Consider the following 22,990-nt stretch of genomic DNA (forward strand, 5'->3'; position numbering starts at 1 on the left):
TCTTGACGATTTTCTATGTGCCAGTCAATGTTTCAGTTCTTGGGGGAAATGAGATAAATCACTGTTCTTACCACCAAAGGGCTCATCATGTAGGACCATCTCATAGTCTGACAAGAACCTTAGATTCTAGTTGTTAATATACATGAATGAAAAAACAATGGAACTGAATTGCCAGCAGTAGACTCACAAGGTTTTCCCATTTTTAAACACCATAATAGGGTGATCTACTGACCAATTCATGTACTTTTCTATAGCCAAAGGCACAAATTAGACTCAGCCTGTTACCAAGAGTAGTTTGGCTAACTAGCTATTATAGCCACCATTTGTTAGACCTAGACTGATGAAGAATGTATTGTAAATAACAAGCTAAGTGCCATACTTAGGATAATTTCCTCATAGACGAGTTACTCAGCCAGACTTATTTCTGAATCAATAAAATTGCTCCTTCCTATATTATTCACATTATTCCACACTAATAACAACAGCTATTTATTGAGCACTTGTATGCCTACCTGGCCTGAGCTAATTGATGAGTATGTACCCTCAGGGACATATATTTTGGAGAAGTATGCCAAACAAAAAGAAACAAGTTTAGTGCTTAAGAGAACTAGTTTAGGAGTCAGATAGGACTAAAATGAAATATCGGCTATGGCACTTCTATTGTATGGGACTCTGGACAGTTTACTCTCCTTTGCTTAAGTTTCTTCATGTATAAAATAAATATAATCTCTGCTACACAATATAGCTGTGAGGATGGAATAAGCTGCAGTGGTGCCTGCATGGCTGAGTCGGTTAAGCATCCAACTCTTGGTTTCAGCTCAGCTCATGATCTCATGGCTTCATGGGTTCAAGCCCTGTCTTGGGCTCCACACTAGCAGCATGGAGTCTGCTTGGGATTCTCTCTCTGCCTCTCTACCTGCCCTTCCCCAGCTTGTGCTGTCTCTGTCTCTCTCAAAATAAATAAATAACTTAAAAAAAAAAAAAAGATTTGTCATCTGCAAAGCAGGTAGCATAGCGCCTGGCACATACTCAATGTTCAAAGATGAGAACACATTACCAAAAGTGAAATGCTAAATTGAAGGCACTCATGGGCCAACATGAATGATACTTACAGTACATGAAGGGATTAACCTTAGGGTGTGTATATACATTCAGATGTGGCCACTACATTTGCCGTGGCACATCAGGGTTTTGCAGGGTAAGAGCAGTGTGGGGACTCTCTTTACCCATTATGAATGTTCATAATGTGGTCTTTAACCAGTTATATGTCCTGCCTCCAAGTTTCCAGTTCCTTGGTTGCTACATCATCATCAGCCAAGAACCACATTCTTGTTCTTGTTCCACCTCCATGAGATTGCTCTGAAAATCAGTGGGTAACACAGGGCAGATGGGAAAGGTATTCTGGCTCCAATTAATTAAGCCAAAAAGAAGACAGAGACCAAATGTGGAAAACCTCAGGCCAAAAGGAAAAAATGTCATTAAGTGATTAGCATCAAAAAAGAAAGTTTAAAATGAAAACCATCTTGCCTCCTAAACATGTTCTAACTTCTAAAATAGAAAGTAAAGCAAATACAGAAGTGACTTCTTGGAATCTGGTAATCATTGTTCAACAAAACTGACTTTGCTTCCCTGGGTAAGTACCTACTCAGCCAGCAGGCATCTAAGTAGTCTTCCTTTCTCCCTCGTACTTATCACTACAGAGCAGAATGGCTCCTTGCAGAAGGGCTGGAATGCTAGAGAATGATCTCGTTAGTGTGATTTGAAGGTCTGAGCAGAAATAGTGTCTTCCTTAATTAAAATATAACTTAAACTCTCCAAAGTTGGCACTTTCTCTGGGCAAAGTGGAGACAGGGACAGCAAGGCAATGGACAATTCTACTCCACTTTTGACTTGGATCACTTATGAACCAAACCCTTTTCATATATTCCCTGTAGCCTAATTGTTAAAATGGGGGTAGGACTAAGAATTTTTTTTAAAAGGGATATTATTTAGATATTATTTATATTCAGATATTATTTAGATAGTATTATATTTAGATGTTATTTAGTGGCAAGTAATGGAAACTTTTTACTCCAAGTGACTTTAATTTATGGAACTATATCAGGAAATCCAGAGGAGGGCAGATCTACAGCATACAATCAGAGATTCAATGATGCCATCAAATTGCAATTTCTCTGTTCCATCATCCTCTTAAGTTTGGTGCCACTAAAAGTCACAAGATAATTGCAGCAATTTCAGAAGTCATTTCCAGGCATGAGGATGTTTAGAGGAAGTAAAGGATTACCTTTTAAAGAGTGAGTCTTTACTAGAAACCCTCAAATCTCTCCTTGTGTCTCATTGGCCAGCTCTGTGTCACATGCCTATCCAAGCACCAATCACTGGTAACAGAATTGAGACTCTCCATAATTGTTTTGCACCAGTCAGGACTCAATCTCTGAGACTGTCGTGAAACACAAGCCAGTGCAAAATGGTCTAGGTTATGGAACAAAACAGGGTTTTGCTAGGAAGGTGGGAAGAAGGTGGGAAATGAAGATTGTATAGGCAGAATTAAAATGTAAAATCTTTAAAAATCTAGCGAATAACCAAAGTCAATAGACAGAGTGTCAGAAGTCTGGAAAATGTGATCGACATGGCATGTTATGACTTGTTTTCCTGAGCTTGAAGTGTCTGCACCATCCATGTGAAAAATCTGTACATCTTTCCTTTCTTATTCCCAGCTGGACGTCACCTAACAAATACCATTTTAAAACATACCACTTAGGATACCTCTTGTACTAATTTAGATCAGGCATATCCCTGATTGTTTTCTTATATGCTGAGTCTAATACATATGTGGTAGTTGTTTGAGCCATTGTATGGAATAAAATTTTTGAATCCATTCTCTGAACTCAGTGGGAAAGTGTGCATGTTAGATTAATTATGTTTTCCAAAGGCCGCAAAGATTTAAATGAGGCACCATGTACCAGGTACTGGCCATTGCTTGATAGATTCTTGGTCTGTATAGAGACCAAGAAAAGTGGAAAATTCACCATCCCTTGTAGTTCCTATATCCTACCTGATGACTCACCTCTTACCAGATGATCGACATCGGGAGATGACTCTCTTCTCAGGAAATCTCACTCTTTAATGATAAGGGTGCAGACCAGTCCTTGAGGGTTTCCACAGTACCTTGGTCTCCACAGCATATCTATTCATAAAACAAAATACAAATTGCAAGTAAGAAAGTTGTCTCTTTATTACAGTGGCACCTAAGGAGGTTTCTTCTGCTTAAACATAATTTCTTCTTCTTCTTTTTTTTTTTTTTTTTTTTTTCAGCTTTGGATTTCTTTTTTTCTTTCTTTTTTTTTAGTTTATTTTTGACACAGAGAAAGAAAGCATGAGTGGGAAAGGGGCAGAGAGAGAGGAAGAGAGAGACTCTCAAGCCGGCTCCATGGTGTCAGCACATTGCCTGATGTGGGGCTCGAACTCATGAACTGTGAGATCATGACCTGAGCTGAAATCAAGAGTCAGGCACTTAACCAACTGAGCCACCCAGGTGCCCCTAAACATAATTTCTTCTTAATCTTAAGTACTAAATTTCTCCTAAGTTTAGTTTATCCATGTATTCTCCTTGTGTTTTCTGAGAGGTCATGTTTTATACCTTTTGTTCATCATTAGCAAATGAGCTCAGATGAATGAATCTCATCTGCTTCATTCCATAACCTGGAAAGAATTTGAAAAAGTATGGTGAAGGGTTCTATTTAAGAAATCTTTGCCTACTTCTAGATCATGATTTTCTCCTGTGTTTTTTTTTTTTTTAATGTTTATTTATTTTTGAGAAAGAGAGAGACAGGGTGTGAGCAGGGGAGGGGCAGAGAGAGAGGGCGACACAGAATCTGAAGCAGGCTCCAGGCTCTGAGCTGTCAGCACTAAGCCCGACTCACCAGCTATGAGATCACGACCAGAGCTGAAATTGGAAGCTTAACTGTCTGAGCCACCCAGGTGCCCCTTCTCCTATGTTTTCTTATAGTAACTTTATTGTTCCATGTTTTAAGTTCAGCTTTGTTATCTATCCTAAGTCACTTCTTGGGAATGGAGTGTAATCAAGTGTTTTTTTTTTGTTTTTTTTTTTCCCCCTCCTTATTTAAATCTAATTTTTCTAATGCTCTTTGTTCAGAATCTGTTTTCTTTCTCCATTTAACTGACTGGGAGTCTTGACTATATTTACGTAGGTCTAAATATGGACTCTTTATGATGTCCCATGATATATTTTCTACCCTCATATAAATATCATACTGACTTGATTACTGTGATTTTATAGCAAGTATTAAAGTGGTATTGGTAATTTAAACTAGTTGTCTTTTTTCAGTATTGATCTGACACTTAGAGGCATGTGGCATTTTCTTATAAAACTAAAATTAACTTGTCAATTTCTTCAAAAAACCTCTCCTGTATTTTGCACTGTGATTACATTGAATCTTGAGCAATATAGTCAACTGACATCTTAACAATATTCAGCCTTCCAATTTATAAATATGGTATGTCTCTCAATGTTTTTAGATTTTCACAAAAAAGTGCTAATTTAAAATAAAAATATATTCTATATAATTTTTAATATCAAATTATAAATACTTACCTATCAAAAACACCATTAAGGAAATAAATAGGAAAATTAGCCTAATAGGTAAAAGATATTTGTAGCATATATATCAGACAAAGGACTCACACTGAGAATATATATAAAGAACTTCTATAAGTCAAATATCAAAGAATAAGCAACCCAATCAAAATGGGCAAGACTTGGGCACTCCAAGCATATGGGAATTTGTCAGTATCTTAAGTCATCAGAGGAATGTTCATTGAAATTATGACAAAATACCCTTTCACACTCAATAGGATGGCCAAAATAAAAAAGAGTGACAACACTAACTTGATGACTATGCAGAAAAAATGAAACTCTCATATATTTGTCGAGGGAACGGGAATGGTACAACCACTTCAGAAAATTCTTTAGCAATATCTTATAAGATTAAACAAACACTTATTACACATCCCAGAAATTCCACTTGGTTTTTTACTGAGAGAAATGAAAACATTTGTCCACAGAAGCACTTGTACATGAAAATTCATAACATTCTTGTTCCTTTTTAAAAATATAATTTATTGCCAAGTTAGCTAACATATAGTGTGTACAGTGTGCTCTTGATTTCAGGGGTAGATTCCCATGATTCATTGCTTACATACAACACCTAGTTCTCGTCCCAACAAGTGCCTCCTCAATGCCCATCACATATTTTCCCCTCTCCTCCAACACCCCCCCGCCATCATCCCTCAGTTTGTTTTCTGTATTTAAGAGTTTCTTATGGGTTTGCCTCCCTATTTTTCCCCTTCCCTTACCCTATGGTCTTCTGTTAAGTTTCTCAAGTTCCACATATGAGTGAAAACATATGATATCTGTCTTTTCTTACTGACTTACTTCACTTAGCATAATACCCTCCAGTTCCATCCACATTGTTGCAAATGGCAGGATTTCATTCTTTCTCATTGCCAAGTAGTATTCCATTGTATATATACACCACATCTTCTTTATCCATTCATCATTTGATGGACATTTGAGCTCTTTCCATGATTTGGCTATTGTTGAAAGCACTGTTATCAACATTAGGGTACAAGTGCCCCTATGAATTAGCACTCCTGTATCCTTTGGATAAATACCTAGTAGTGCTATTGCTGGGTTGTAGGGTAGTTTTATTTTTAATTTTTTGAGGAACCTACACACTGTTTTTCAGAGGGGCTGCACCAGTTTGCATTCCCACCAGCAGTGCAAGAGGGTTCCCATTTCTCCATATCTTCACCAACATCTGTTGTTTCCTGAGTTGTATAACATCCTCATTCTTAATAATCCCAAACTGGAAATAGCCCTTCACCAAAAGGTGAGTAGATAAACAAATTATGGTGTATTTGTACAATAGAATATACTCAGCAAATAAAAAGAACAAACTACTGCATATAACAAAAACGATGAATTTCAAAACCATTATATTGAGTGTGTGTGTGTGTGTGTGTGTGTGTGTGTGTATATATATATATATATATATATATATATATATATATATATATATATATATATAATTCCATTTAAATGAACTTCATGAACAGGCAAAGCAAATCTATGAATAAAAATCAGGATAATAATTGCCTCTTATGGGCAGAAGGAAGACAGTTGATAGACTGGTGGCATGAGTGAACTTTCCATTATGGTAGTAGTCCATACCTTCTTTTGTATGGTGGATTGCTTTGATGTTTAAAATAGTCAAATATTATAGAATAGAACACTTAAGTACATTTTAATTTATGTAAATTATTACTTAATAAAACAAGGATTAAAAAGTCAAGACCTGATAAGCAATGGTTACTAAGATTAACCAAACTTTCCCTTGTAATTTCTTCTTTGAATGAAATCCATTTCTTCCTTTCCCTCACCCCTATCCAGAGGCCATGATGGGTTTGCCTTCTGTTATCATAGCTTAGTTTATATTTTATAGAATTTTATAAAGGTAGGGTCATACATTATGTATTATTTTTTTGGTCTAGTTTCTTTTGCCCAGCATAATTATTTGAGATTCATCCATGTTGATGCATGTATCAATAGTCCATTCATTCATGGCTGATTAATACTTTTATTGAATGGATATACCACATCTTGTTGGTTTATGTATTTGTTGATGGGCATTTGGATTGTTTCCACTTTTTGGCTAGTAAGGGTAAAAAATTCATGTACAAGTGTTTATTTTGACATATCATGTTATTTATTTGGTAAACAACTAGGAATGAAATGGCTAAATCATATGGTACATGTATTTTTTTGAGAAATTGTCAAATTATTATTAGCCACCTCACCCCCAAAGAAAAAAACTATACCTAATAAAATAATTAATTCATTAATTAAAAAAAAGAAAACCCAGGGAACTTCTCACTGCATCATTCCTTTTTTGGGTCCTGTAGCCTTTAGCTTATCTATCTTTTCTCTTCATGTTTCAATCTTCTTATGTTTGCCTTATATATAATGCCCAGGAATTTCAGTTGCACATAGTGGGAGGAATAAAGAAAAGCACTTCTACTCCTCTGCTGCTTCCTGCTTCTCATGTGTTTTGTCTTGGATTTTTTTTTAAAGTATTTAAAGTTGGTTCAATTACACAAAGTTAGGACCAAGATTACTGGAGGGGGGCGGGGGGATGAAAGAAAAGAAATTGCCAGACTGTTTTCCAAAGTGATTTAACTATTTTATATTCCCATGATCAGTGTGTGAGACTTTCAGTTGCTCCACATCTTTGTCAATACTTGATGTGATCAATCTTTTTAATTTCTGCCTTTCTTGTGGATCTGTCCTATTGTCTTATTGTGGTCTTAATTTACATTTCTCAAAATGACTATATATATGTGCCTATTTGCTATCCATATATCTTCTTTGGTGGGGGATCTCTTCAAATCTTCTTGTTATTGAGTGGTAGGTGTTTATTATCTATTCTAGATACAAGTGTTTTTCTGGTATATGTTTTAAAACTATTTCCTATAAACACTGAGTTGCTTTTTCATTGTTATGACAGTATCTTTTGAAAAGCAACATCTTTAAATTTTGATGAAGTCTAATTTATTGATTTTTTTTCTATTATAGTTTAGACTTTTTGTGCCCTGTTTAAGAAACCAATCTCCTTTTCCCTTTCCTCACGTAATTTTACCTCTTATGTTTAGGTCTATGATTTATTTATACTTAATTTTTATAAATGATGTAAGATAAGGGTTAAGGTCTATTTTTATCACCATTTGTTGAAAATATTATCCTTTCCTCGCTTAATTCCATGGCATCTTTGTTGGTGATCATAATAATATATATGTGGGTATATTTCAGTCCTGTTCCATTGGTCTGTTTGCCTATATTTATATCACTAGCATTCTGTCTTATTATGTAGCTTCATAATTTTGAAATCAGATAGTATAATTTTCCAACAAATTTTTTTTCAAAATCCTTTTGGCTATAGTAGCTCCTTTTCTATATAAAATTTAAAATAATTTTATGAAAAACCCTGCTGAGCTCATGATTTCCTTTATCTTTTTAAATGTATGAACACTAGTTATATGGATTAGAGTTGTAACAACTATTTTACTGTCTTTACCAGTTTTATCCTGTGTCATTTCTGTTCCTGGTTCACTGATATTTTCCCCCTTCACTGTGGGGTTGTATTTTGTATTTACATGCCTAATAATTTTTTCTAATTTAATAAATTTTTGGAATGAAGATGGGAATTTTACCTTGGATATTTTTGCATTTCTATAAGTATTATTTATCTTATTCTGAGATGCAATTTAATTACTTGGAAACAGTCTTATTCTTTTATGGCTTGCTCTTAAGCCTTTTTAAGCAGGACCAGAGCAATCTTCAGTCCAGGGCTATTTTCCCCACTACTGAGACAATACCCTTCTGAGTACCCTACCCGTGTATCACAGGGTTTTCCAGTCTAGCTGATGAGAACACAAACTACCCCGAGCCTCATGTGAGCCCCAGGAATTATTTCACCTGCTCCTTTTTAAAAAAAAATTTTTTAATGTTTATTTATTTTTGAGACAGAGAAAGGCAGGGAATGAGCAGGGAAGGGGCAGAGTGAGAGGAAGACACAGAATGTGAAGCAGGCTCCAGGCTCCGTGCTGTCAGCACAGAGCCCGACACGGGGCTTGAACTCATGAACTGTGAGATCATGACCTGATCTGAAGTCGGACACTTAACCGACTGAGCCACCCAGGCGCCCCTCATCTGCTCCTTTTTGATAGTTCTTTACCTGGCCTCAGGTACTCAGCTGAAGATGTGAGAGCAACTTTGCAGATCTTCGAATCTCCCCTATCCTGCTCTCTTTCTTATTCTCACCTATCCATATATCTCTTTCCTCTCTGATACTCTGTCCTATAAATTCTAGTCACCATGGCCTCTCTGAATTCTCAACTCTGTCTCTAAATCAGGAAGACTCTAGGCTCTGTTTGGGTTCTCTTTCCGTGCATTGCAACCTGGAAACTCTCTTCAGTCAGTAAGTGGAAAAAGTAAATGCAGTTTGTATATTTCATTTCTCTAAAGGACCATTGTCCTGAACTACCTGTTTTATGAAATCTGAAAATTAATCTTTCATATATTTTGTATGGTTTTAGTTATTTCAGGTAAGAGGGTAAATCTGGTCCTTGTTACTCTCTCTTAGAGTAAAAGCAAAGTTGGGTTTTTAGATTTCTTGATTCAGTACTTTCTCAGCTTCATTAAAACAGATTTTTTGGAAGTTTATTTATTTATTTATTTATTTATTTATTTATTTATTTATTTTTAGTTTTGAGAGAGAGAGCACAAGTGGAGGAGGGGTGGAGAAAGAGGGGGAGAGAGAATCCCAAGCAGGTGCAGTGGATGTGGGGCTCAATCTCATGAACCTTGAGATCATGACCTGAGCCAAAATCAAGAGTTGGATGCTTAACCAACTGAGCCACCCAAATGCCCCAAGATAGATATTAATTTACCAAATTTGTGGAGTTTTTAGTAGACTTTGTTATTGTCAGGAACTTAATCATACCTGATTTGCAAGTTGAACAGGTTATCATAAGCTTTTAAATTGAGATTCAGTGTTGAGAATTGATTGAAACTGGTTAATGTAGATTAATAATGAAACAGCACTGATAATATTAAGATCAGAATTAAATTAAATTGGTACTAATTAGAATTTCTATTTTTATTTTTTTCAGTTAAGAAAAAAAGCCTTATGAATTTTACTGGCAGTGTAGTTGTGAATATTTATGCCAGAGAGGCTTAATGCAGTGATGTTAAGTGAGATAGCAAAGAAAAACCCATCACCCCAATTTTCCAAAACTAGAGTGTTAGGGTAATTGCCTGCTGGAAAGAATAAGAAATACTATGCTAAATCCTGCCAGCACTGAGAATTTATGAAGTTTTAATCAGAAATAACATTTCTTCAAGTTTAAAAGTAAGAAATGATCCTGTGGTTAATACTTTGGGTCAAATTGTTGGTCACTATGGTGGATTGGTTACCATAATAGCCTTAATTTGCTCATATATTCCCCTTTCCATGCCTTTGAGTACTGCTTTCTCATACTAACTCTGGCATTGATCATGTGGCTTGATTTAGCCAATAGACATTTGCAAATGTGATATCAATAGAGATTTGAAAAGCATTTGTACATTGGGTCTTGCTCTCTTCCTCCTTTTGAACCATACTGCTACTCTGTTTGTAAACTTGGGATAAACTACTTGGCATTGATTGACCACATTAAGGAGAAACTAGGGACCCCATACAACTTGGTAACTAGCCCTAATGAATCCTGGCTGAAGTCAACTCTTAGGCCCAAATCCGTTGAGACTAGCCCAAATTGCATATCGATAAGATAGTGTGCTACATATTTGGTTGTGTTCTAAACCACTAACTTTTGGTGTGATTTTTATGCAGCAATGCTAACTGATATACTTTTTTAGCTGTTGTGACTTCAGGTGAGATAAGAAAGATTCCCCTCCTTCCTGTGTTTATCATAAATAGTACTGGAATTATGTCTTAGTTAGGGCTGTTGTAACAAAAAACACCATAGATTGGTGAATTAAACAGCATTTATTTCTCACAGTTCTGGAGGCCAGGAAATCCAAGATTTGGTGTCTGGTGAGGGCCCACACACTGCTTCACAGACAGCTGTCTTCTCATTGTGTCCTCATTTGGCAGAAAGGGCAAGGGTGATCTCTGTGGTTCCTTTTATAAGGGCACCAATCCCATTCATGTGGCTCCACGCCATGAACTAATCACCTACAGAACGCTACCTCCAAATATCTTAAACTGAGGACGAGGTTTCAACATACAAATTTTTGGAGGAGGACATAAACATTCCGTCCATAGCAAATTAGTTGGGTGCCCCTAGTTGAGTTGCAGCCTTTATATTGGTAAAAGGCTGCTCAAAGCATATGATAGCCTATGTTTTGGTAGCCTTCTCTAAAAAATGGGGAAATGAGGCATTGTATTTCAATGTATTATAATTCAGTGTTCTATTTAATATGCTATTCCCTTGATACCTAACTATTCCTCATTGATGCCAGTTAAACATCTAAACCTGGATTAGCTGTTTCTCCACTGAAAACCTTTTTGTGGCTTCCAATGCAAAAATCTAAAAGGTCACTGATGTGAACATTTGTTTCTTATCCCCATAGCCTACATTTTTACTTTACGTCTTTTGTAGTACCCTGAATTTTCCAATCATGAGATTTGGAAGGTAACAACCTATGTTTGGCTCTGAGAATGAGTTTTGATTGGCTTAAGGTAATTATTGTGTCCACAAATCCCTGCTACATTGATTGGCTCAAAGATGGGCATGTGTGCCAAGTCAAGACGTTGCCAAAAGGACTCAATTTTATGACTTTAGTTGAGCTGTTAAAGAAGCAGACTTTCTGTTATTGTCTACTAGGCAAAGCCAATAAACATGTAAGCATGAAGCAAGGCCACTAAAAGGAGCCAACCTAATAGAAACAGACTTGAGAATGCAGAGAAAGAAACTAGATGTGGTCATGTTGTTTAAACTCCAGATGCACCATTATCTTAAACTGCTTTTACCATGGGCTATACCCTCAGGTGAATCAGTCTTCCCCTCTCTTATTCCTTCTTTCTCTCCCTCTGCTCCTTTCTTCCTTCTTCTTTTTCTTCTGTTTCATTAGGTGTTTTGGAGCAAAGCATCCTAAATAAATTTCTCGTGGTTTTAACCCAGGGATTTCCCCATGTTTTAGTGACATTTGTTTGATTTCCTTCAAACAACCTGCAGTAAGCAAATATCATAAATAATGATTTAATGACATTTGTGCAATCAGAATAAGTGGTATGAAGGAAAAGTGCAGGATTCCCATCAAATCTATAATGGGGAAGCCTAATCAAGTCTGCATGTCAAGGAAGGCCTTCTCTGAAGAGGAGTCACTTTTGTGTGGACTTAAAGTCCTGGGGACACTTCCACTCCTTGTCAGTATTTCTGGAGGCAGGGTTTGCCTTGTATTTTCCAGGCCTGGAAGGCAAGAGAAGTAGGAGTTTACACAATATGGATACCTAGTGGGAAGGCAGGGACAGAGCATGTCAGGGAATGCTCTAGAAAGGGACATGATACTCAGACTTTGGAAATTCTATTCTGAGTGACAAGCTTTTCTCCCTGCTTACCATTCTTTTGAGATACTTCTAAGAAAAATCTAGTCCCATTTTCTTTTTAGATTTCAGCTGCTTTTTGGGGTTGCAGAAACAAACACAGCAGCCTTCAATTTCAAGAAGATAGTATGCTCCGTCCCTTCTCTAGTACCTTCTTTTTATTATCTCAGTTTCTCCTTTGTTGGGAGCAGCACATAAAACTGATGGGAAATTCCAGCTTTCAACAGGACATCTCCTTAAAACACACGGATGGGCAGTCTGGTTCTATCATGAAGGAAGCATCTATCTGTCAGCTACTTCCAGAAGATGGGGACTGCCTTTGGCAGGAAACTGAAGACACAATGCCACAGACTAACTCCTCTAACAAAGGATGTTGGATTTAAAATAGAAATTTCAGGAAACTGTACCACTGTTAGCAAGCAGCAGTTAGCATCTTCCAGTGCTGAATACAAATACGACTCCACTCAGTGAGAGCTTCTGAATGTGTCAGATTTGGAGGGCTCTTCTGTAAGCTACATTCTAAATTTAAATGTTCTGGGAGCATAGATTGGCCTCTTCTAGGGGATTTGCCTTAGACATAGCCAAATCTGAGCAGAGGGTTTCTATGCTGCCAAATCAGGCCAAGCCCTTTCACATCAAATTCCATTTGGACAGTGTCTTTTTATTTCAGAATCGATTTGGTTTTCAAAGTATTTTTGTAATTTATTCCCAGCCACTGAATAAAATAACTTTAAAAGACAGGAAGATGCACTGGCCATTCTGATTCCTGTCAGTATGTGAGAAACCAATGCTGAACTTTCTGAGTTTTATAAGAAGTTTCTTTCTAGTCCTATTTTAATTCCCTGTTAATGAGGACTCACTTGGCCTCAATATTTATATGCATTCTTTCAAGATATGCATGGTCTGCTTAGTGACCTGTAAAGTGACTCATAGGACTTGTTTATATGATAACGTGTATGCAAGAATTAGTGGTGGGTATAAAGTCTCTTGAACCACTGAGGAAAGAGAAAGACTATTTCTGCAAGTCATTGATGTATAGGAAGAAATTTATTAATCTTCTGGAAAATGAGCAAACATAATCTTGGGTGCTTAATGACAGTACATTAGACAAATAGGAAGAGTGTTTTGCTCTTACTTCTGTTCGTAAGTTAGATATTGCTAATTGGGATAAGCAAGGAATGCTTTTTCCTCACTTTAATTCTTTGGGTAGACATTTGCTCTTATGATTATGTAAATTAGATGAGGGATTAGAAGAATAAGATGGTTCAAGGGGTTTTCAAATTCCCTGGGGGAATTTTTGTGGTGGTCCAAATCTCTCTTGAAATTCTTTCTCAGGTCCATGGGAAAAGTTCCTCTCTTATCTGTTAAGGAATGTTTTAACTCTTCCTGTGGATTCATGTGAGCTAAGCCATCCAATAGTATGCAGTTTGATAGAAACATAGTGATGTACCAAGTTTGGATGTTAAACAAAATTCAGAAAAGACTACCTGTGATTCTAAGAAATTAAAATTTTATTATAAATTCTCATTCCCTTGGGGAAAAATAATATTTTATGGTGGAACAAGACTGTTATATTGAGTAAAGCAGGCAAATTTGAGGCCATTGTTACAAGTGGGATTTGTTGAGTGAAGTAACAGAGCCTATTGGCTGCCTATTTATTAATAGAGTCAAACTTATTAATTTGAACTCATTATGGTAGGAGTTTAATAAAGCTTGGATGAACAAGTAAGTACATGCATAGATGAGTTAAAGAATGAATTACAGGGGTGCCTGGGTGACTCAGTCAGTTAAGCGTCCGACTTTGGCTCAGGTCATGATCTCGCAGTGTGTGGGTTCGGGCCCCACATCGGGCTCTGTGCTGACACCTCAGAGCCCGGAGCCTGCTTCAAATTCTGTGTCTCCCTCTCTCTCTGCCCCTCCCCTGTTCATACTCTGTCTCTCTCTGTCTCTCAAAAATAAATAAATGTTAAAAAAAAACTTAAAAAAAGAAGAAAAAGAATGAATTACAAAAATATAAATTTAATTGGTGAAAAGTATATAGAAGATTTTGGTATAATTATTTTATTATGGACGTATGAAAAGTGTTACAAAATGTTAGTCAAAGGCTTTTTATATTTACTTTAATAAATAAATTAAAATATATATATATTTAGCATACATTTCACACTTGAAGTTTGGTATTTTATGCAATACTATTAAAATCCTTGAAAGAAATAGTCTCTTCAGCAAGCCAAAATCTTGTATACAACTTACTCAGTTCATAAATATTTTTATCCCCCCAGATAGTACAAAGTATTGCCTTGTTGAAATGATCATAGATCACATGGATGATTTTTAATTTTTTGAATAGTCTCTTATTAGAAAGGATTGTAAAGTAGGTAGGACAAGAATGATTATTCTTTTTAGGCAGTTTAAAAGACATGGAGAATGCAAAGACATTCCCAAAGACCCCTGATTCATCATACTTCAACCAAAGATGGAATCCAGGACCTCTGAGTCCAATCATCCACTCCTTCCCAGTTCTCTCCATGTGGCTCCACAATGGCTCCAAACACTTCCTGCCCCTTCAAACCTGCAAATGGACCATTTGTAGCGTTTCACCAGCACAGTGTCATGGCCAAGAGCAGATTCTCATGGAGCCCTTTCCTAGAATGTTCTGTTATTGGGTCCTGATTGTGGTGGGGCTGTGTCCTTTCCACTCTAGTAGTGAAGGTAGGAAATTGGGAGCCATCTCTCCCTGACACATGGTGACTGCTAGTGTGCCAGAGGAGAGGATACAAGAAGATTTTGATGTAAGAGAATTCCTGCTTTTATTTCCTGTCCTCTTTCCTGCCTTTGTCAGGCATTGTTATGTCCTTTCTTTGATTTGTGAATGCCCCCAGTTTTCTTCTATTAAGTTTCCTTTCTCTCCTAGCAGTGTAGAGATTAAAAGCTTGGGCTTCAATATTGAACTGTCTCAATTCTGAACCCAAGCCATCACTATGTAGCTTTGTGGGTGTGGATAAGTGCCTTGAGCTCTCTGAGCCTCATTTCCTCATCTGTCAAGAAACGGATAACAATAGTCCTTATTTCGTGGGATTTCTCTGAGAGCTAAGGTATGAGAAATACTTAGCTAAATGCCTGGAATATAGAAAGTTCTCAGTAAATGTTATTTTTTATTGCTTTTGTCAGTATTGTTTAAGCTAGCCTCTGTTGGATTTTTGCCACTTCTGACCAAAGGGTCCTGTTTAGTCATTTAATTTAGTCAAATATTTGCTATCTTCATTGCCTTCTATGTAAATGTGAGATTCATAAGATCTCAATTAATGGCATATTTCTCTACTGCACTTAATATTATGTAAATTAATTTCCAGTATTTTCCAAATGAGAATTTCATCCAAGGTCAATGAATGGCTCCCCCCCCCCCCCTGATTTCAAATCAAATCGTGGCATTAAAAAAAAAAAAGACATAAAATTATGTCTTACCAATCTTTGATTACCAATCTTTGATCTAACTGGGGCATTCCAATTTCAGAAAAAGTGGGCAGTATGCCTAATTTACCTAGTAGGCAGAATAGGTACTTAGCATCTAGCCTTTCCCTTTTACAGAGTCTCTTGCTGATACACTGCAATGGAATTGTATCACACTCAATAGATGCTGTCTTCACTCTGGACGAACTGTAAAGTTGTCAATGCAGACATTGTGTTTATGTGAGTTTTCCCTTTAGGTCCACAGACACATGACATGTATATCACCAAAAGAGGAGGGAACAGATATGATGGGAACATAAAACATTAAGCAGAGCTGCAAAAAGAATGAGACTTCTCTTTGACACATATTGTACAACATTTCCTAAGTCTTGGGAATATTTTTGGTATATTTAACTGGTAAAAGATTTTTTAAAAGTCTGTAGCTCTTTTCTTTTTTTCTTTACCAGTGACAATACACATCTGGGCTGACAGTACCCTGCACACCTATAGCTTTAATTACACATCTGATATGTCTCTATCAGTCTGCTTGTACCATATCTATTTTTATGCTGGCTTAAAAAAATCTTTAAAAATAATATTAAAAGATGGCATTTTAAATCTTATTCTGATTCCTGGAGTTAGTGATTTTATACAATGAAATTTGTCAGGGCAAAAATTCTTTCCTACTTAATATCAACTTCGCCATCTTGATTCTTTCTCTGACTGTAAACCTGGGACATAGATTAAAAAAAGAGCCAAAGGACCAAGTTGTCAAGAAAGAACTATGATGAAGTTTAGCTGAACTTTGGGATGGATATTCTAATTTTTCTCTTAAGAGTTAATATACACTGACATATAGACAGCCAGAATAAAACAAGTTAACGATTCAGAAAAGACAGGGATAAATTAATCTAATGTGTTTATAATGGACTGTTGTCTGCTTAAAGACATGGGAAGAAGCAAGAGGGTATATGTGTGTGTGTGTGTGTGTGTGTGTGTGTGTGTGTGTGTGAAATCATGTGGATTGGGAAAGGAAACAAGATCATATCATTTTTTTTAATGTTTATTTATTTTTGACAGAGAGAAAGAGACAGAGCATGAGCAGGGGAGGGGCAGAGAGAGAGGGAGACACAGAATCTGAAGCAGGCTCCAGGCTCTGAGCTGTCAGCACAGAGACTGACGCAGGGCTTAAACCCACTAACTACGAGATCTTGACCTGAGCAGAAGTCTGACGCTCAACCCACTGAGCCACCCAGGCGTCCCGCATATCGTTTGTTTTTAAGTAGTTTTAATTTTTTCTTAAAGGAAAAAAAATAAACTTTTGAATCTTTAACTTACATGATCTGTTATAAAGCTTTGTAATGCTATCTACTTATGAAAGGTAGTTTACTAATTATATATGCAAGAGGTGATTATTTTCCTCTAAGAATCATCAGTGTATCTGAAATTGCAGAAGTTTATTATGTTTAAAACAAGGCAAAGTTTTTTTGGTGAAATTCCAAATCATTATTATTACTTTCCCTTTCTTTGCTTGGGAAACAGCAAAATATTTTATGGAATATGCCCTCTTATTAGTGCAAATTATATTGCTTCTCAGGCTCTAGTGAGGAATTTGAAATGTTACCACAAAACAGTTTTATGACCTTGTAAAAAATACTTACTGTCTTATTCACTGTGGTTCTCAGTTCTCTTATCTATAAAATGGAGTAATAATATCAATCATAGAACTTTTTAATAAAGATTAAGTAAGGTATTACCTGTAAGTGATTTGCCCTCATTTTGGCACAGAACAAGTACTCAATACAAGAAATTGGAGGTTCTTAGAAAGCTTGAATTACATAATTTTTGGAAAAAGAATTTCTCTCCTCTTGCCTTAACATGACCTTTTTTGAAGGAGCTCCCCCTCTGGAAACATCTAGCACTGGCCCAAGATACAGAATCTACATTTGTTTAGAGTGTTTGGGGAAATAGATCTGTCCAGAATCCTCATCTTTTTTCCTGTGTTGCTCTCTGAGGAGGCCTACTTAATGGTCTTCTTCCCTTTATTCTTGCTTCTGTTAAACTACTAGTGCCTAGGGTTAGCTGGAACCTGCTTCCTTTTCTGAACACCCAATAACCAGTGTGATTCCAGACATGCTTAACATAGTAAAGCCTTTAAAAGGCCCCAGTGGCTTACAACTCATCAAGTGTGCATTTTTAACAGATGGTTTTTGTATTTCCATTTTGGGGTCCGACTATCAGCCATTGTCATCAGGACGCTGGTCCTTTTCATTGTATTTCTATTCCTTGGGTTTCATATGTAGGTTATCCCCCAGGGTACTGCTTGGAGTTGCAAAAGACTTGGCAAATGACTATACCCAAAATTTCAATTGTAGAGTCGTAGTTAGAATTTAGAACTGCGTTTACAATAGAAACAATGTTAGAAGCAGTTGGTTCTTATATTATCTTAGGGGTCTTTGAAGGCCTTAGCACTAGAATGAGTTCTGCATTTTAAGAGTTATTGGTCATTTTGTGCAAAAGAAAGGAAGATGTAGAAGGGTAAGCAAGTGGCTGCTTCTTTTCTGATGTAATTTCAGTAATGGCCAAGATTTTAATGATCAGGTTAAATGTTTCTTGACACCATTCCACATCCTACTCTGTATCTTTCTTCTTCTGGTGCCCTTCCTTCCCAGCACCTTGCATGTTCATTCATTTCTCAATAAATATCCCTTTGTTCTATATCGTTTTAGGCTTTTTTTCTTCTCTTCTTGCCTCAGTTAATTTGTTATGATAGAAGTGGTTGGTTCAGTAACACTAATTCATACTACTATCTTTAATACTACTTCATATGTCTTAGGCATGATTCTGAGCAGTTTCCATAGATGAATCCCTAGTCGCACAGATATCATATGAGGAAAATCCTATTATTATCATGCTTTACAGGTAAGCAACATGATATAAAAGTTTGTATTTATAACACATATCTTGCAGGAGTAGAACTGAGATTTAAAACCAGGTTGTTTGATTCTGGAGTCAAAACATTTAACCATTGTGTGATCCTGTGTAGTAGAGTGAGTAGGGGTGATTTAAAAAAATGTTTATTTATTTGGTTGGGGGGCAGAGAGAAAGAGGGAGAGAGAGAATGCCAAGCAAGCTCAGTGCTGTCAGCATGGAGCCCAAAGCAGGCCTCAATCTCATGAACCGTGAGATGATGATCTGCACTGAAATCGAGTCGGACACTTAACCGACTGAGCCACCCAGGCATCCTGGAGTGATATATTTTTGAAATGATTGTGGACTAACACGTGATGGGTCCAGCCCTTATCTGGACTTCAGGATCAAATCCCTTTTTGTGTTCCTGTTTTTGTATCATCCACTTTCTACTTCTGAACTCAAAGAACTGCTCTTCACAAAACTTGAGTGATGGGTGGTAGGAATTCTGAAGGCAGGTGGCCAATAACCTTTTAAACTTTTTTTATAAAGTGAATGTTTATAAATCAGATACTGGACTGTTTTGACCTTGGACTAAGTTTGGATGATCTAAACCTCAGATATAGTGGTTGTTGATGCCATTAAAGCTACTTATACTCTTAGAAACTTTTTAGGAATAGTAGAGGGTGTGTTTAATAATAGAACAGCCTAGGAAAATTAAGGAAAATTAATCTCTGCAGACAGAGGCTTTTGCAGCCAAAATATACTACTGTAGCAGAGTAGGAAGACAAAATAAGAAATTGCTGTGACAAAAAAAAAGACCCTTTCTAAAGTTAAAATACATTTTAAATTTAAAACACATAAATTTCAAAATATATTCAATTTATGATTTTTAATTCCATCTGAATGATCAAAGGCAATATCACCTGCAAGAGAGCTCAAATCTAGTATACAAACTCTTATATAATCCAAAAGTTTCCCTTAACTTCTTTTTAAACAAGGTATTCTTTTAGTAGTTTTATAAATCCTGATTGTAGAGAAGAAACACTGAATTGTAGAAATCTAGGCACTTTGGCAATTATGTTTTCTGATGTTCACAACGTAATATGTATTAATTGGGGATCATGCAAATGACTTGAGCAAATGCATCGGTGACTAAAATATCAGTAGAATAAACCTAGATTACCTTGGGTGTGGTGATGCCCTTTGGATACAACACCAAAGACAGGATCTATGAAAGAAATAATTGATAAATTAGATTTTATTAAAATTAAAAAAAAATTTCTCTGTAAAAGTAAAATCAAAAAAATGTTAAGACAAGCCGTATACTGGAAGAAAATATTTGCAAAAGACACATCTGATGAATGACTTATCCAAAATATACAAAGAGCCCTTAAAACTCAACAATAAAAAAAGAAACTACTTGATTAAAAAATGGACCAAAGACCTTAGTGGACCTTGACCAATATAGATATACCAATACAGACAGATGGCAAATATGAGAAGATGCTCCGTATCATATGTCATCAAAGAGATGCAAATTAAAACAACAGTGAGATATCATTACATACCTATTAATACAGTCAAACTGTAGAACACTGACAACACCAAATGCTGGCAAGGATGTGGAGGAACAGGAACTCTCATTCATTGTTAGTGGGAATGCAAAATGGTACAGCCACTTTGGAAGGCAGTTTGGCAGTTTCTTACAAAGCTAAACATAATCTTAGCATACAATCCAACAATCATGCTCCTTGGTATTTACCAAAAGGAATTGAAAACTTACATCCACACAAATACCTTTGTACAGATGTTTTTAATATTTTTATTAGTAATTGCCAAACTTGGAAGCAACCAAGCTGCCCTGCAGTAGGTGAATAAACAAACTGTGGCACAACCATAAAATGGAATATTTATTCAGCACTAAAAAGAAATGAGCTATCAAGCCATGAAAAGACATAGAAGTACCTTAAATGCACATTACTAAGTGAAGACACCAGTAAGGAAAGGCTACACACTGTATGATTCCAACTATATAGCATACTAGAGAAGGCAAACCTATGGAGACAGTTAAAAGATCAGTGGTTTCCAGGTGCACCTGGGTGGTTCAGTTGGTTGAGTGTCTGACTTCAGCTCAGGTCATGATCTCACAGTTTAGGAGTTCAGGCCCCATGTTGGGCTCTGTGCTGACAGCTCAGAGCCTGGACCCTGCTTTGAATTCTGTGTCTCCCTCTCTCTCTGCCCCTCCCTTGCTCTCTCTCTCTAAAATAAATAAACATAAAAAAATAAAAAAGATCGGTGGTTTCCAGGGCTTCAGGAGGTATACAGAGGAGTAGGGATGAATAAGCAGAGCACAGCTGATTTTTAGGGTGGTGAAAAGTGCTCTATATGATATTTCATGATAGATATATGTCATCATACATTGGTCCAAATGCAGAGAATGTACAATACCAAGAGTGAACTCAGTGTAAACTATGGACTTTGGTTGATTATGATGTGCCAACGTAGGCTCAGCAATTGTAACAAATGTACCACTCTGGTGGGGGATGATGATAATGGGGGAGATCATGCATGTGTGGGGGCAGAAGGCAATTGGGAAATTTTTGTACTTCCCCTCAAATTTGTTTTGAACCTCAACCTCCTCTAAAAAAATTAAGTCTTAAAAAAGAGCCGCCATGAAGGGCACCTGGGTGGCTAAGCATCCAATTTAGGCTCAGGTCATGATCTCACGGTTCTTGAATTCAAGCCCCGCCTCAGGCTCTGTGTTGACAGCGTGAAGCCTGGAGCCCACTTCAAGTTCTGTGTCTCCCTCTCTCTCTCTCTGCCCCTCCCCTGCTCACACTCTGTCTCTCTCTCTCTCAAAAATAAATAAACATTAAAAAAATTTTTTTTAAAAAAGCTACCATGAAATAAATGCCTCAAAATGAGGTTTGGAAATAAATGAGGTACATATGCCCAGAAACTGGCTTCTTGATGTAAAAAATGGAAGACTTGTTAAATTCTAGCAGTCTTTAAATACGTAATTTGATGAATTGTATGTCACTAATTAGGTTCAGTACGAATATAAAACCGTCAGCTATTTAAATGCTTGTTTTATTTATTTATTTATTTATTTATTTATTTATTTATTTAATTTATTTTTTAATATTTATTCTTGAGAAAGAGAGAGACAGAGTGCAAGTGGGGGAGGGACAGAGAAGGAGGGAGATGCAGAATCGGGAGCAGTCTCCAGGCTCCGAGCTGTCAGCATGAGCCCAACACAGGGCTCAAAGTCACCAAGTGAGATCATGACCTAAGCCAGAGTTGGACGCTTAACCTACTGAACTACCCAGGTTCACCTTAAATTATTATTTTTATTTAAATGCAATTATAAAACAATATCTTCATCAATAGTCTGACAATAGGCAAATAGATAAATCTAAAAATAATGAGTGAGGATAAATGCTAGGTAGAAACATAAGCTTGATGTTCTGGAGAATCACACATGTATATGCTTACTAAGATAGGGTGGTTTGAGGGGTATTAGTTAGGAAAGTGACATTTAAATTGCAACCTACCCTCAAGGAACACATGGGCTGGTGTGGGACACAGACCAGGAATCAATGATGTATGATCCGTGTGATAAGAATTACCACAAACCTATGTTGCAGTGACGAGAGAACAGAATGGGGATCGACTGATTTTTGTCTGGAAAATCTCCATAGACCTCATAAATATTTGGGCTAGGACGCAAAGTAAGAGTTTGCCGTTGTCAATTATGTGTTCTCTAGATTTCCTAATGCCAGCGGGTTCATGGAACAGATACATAATAGGTTTTGTGGTGAGTGCCATGCCATGTCACCCAGACCATCACCACCATTCAAATGAGTCACTCTTCTGGAGATTCCTTCACTGAAGAGAGCCTGTTTTCAATAACTGGTCAACTGGGGCTGGGGGAAATACAAAAGGCCCAGTTTCCCTGACTCTCTATTTGAACGTTTCTCTTCATAGGTGAAGATTTGACCAGATTCAGAGCTATCCATGGGATCTATGACCAGCTAAGGCCTTTGGTGTGACTTTACTATAATTCAGCTCCTCCAGTCCTATCTCCCTCACTCTCTCACAAGTTTTGATCTTCAATAAATAAACTCCTGCATGCAAATACCTATTACAGAGTTTCCTTCCAGGGAACCCAACCTGCAAACACTCCTTGATAAACACTGATTGGTTGGTTGGCTGAGATTTATTTAGAAATAAATACAGCGGTAAAGCATATGTTCATAATTATTACTGACTCCTACAAATATTGAAGGTACATTGTTAATATTGAGGTCCATATGCCCAAGTAGCATTTTTTTGTGCAGTGTGCCCTGTTGCACATTTTCATACTGTTTTGAGTAAAGTTAGGTCCCCTGTATTACTTGTAATACTGATGTTTAAGGATAAAGTAAATGACTCCCATCCTG

Source organism: Leopardus geoffroyi, chromosome D1, assembly GCF_018350155.1.
Source record: "Leopardus geoffroyi isolate Oge1 chromosome D1, O.geoffroyi_Oge1_pat1.0, whole genome shotgun sequence".
NCBI lineage: Eukaryota > Metazoa > Chordata > Mammalia > Carnivora > Felidae > Leopardus > Leopardus geoffroyi.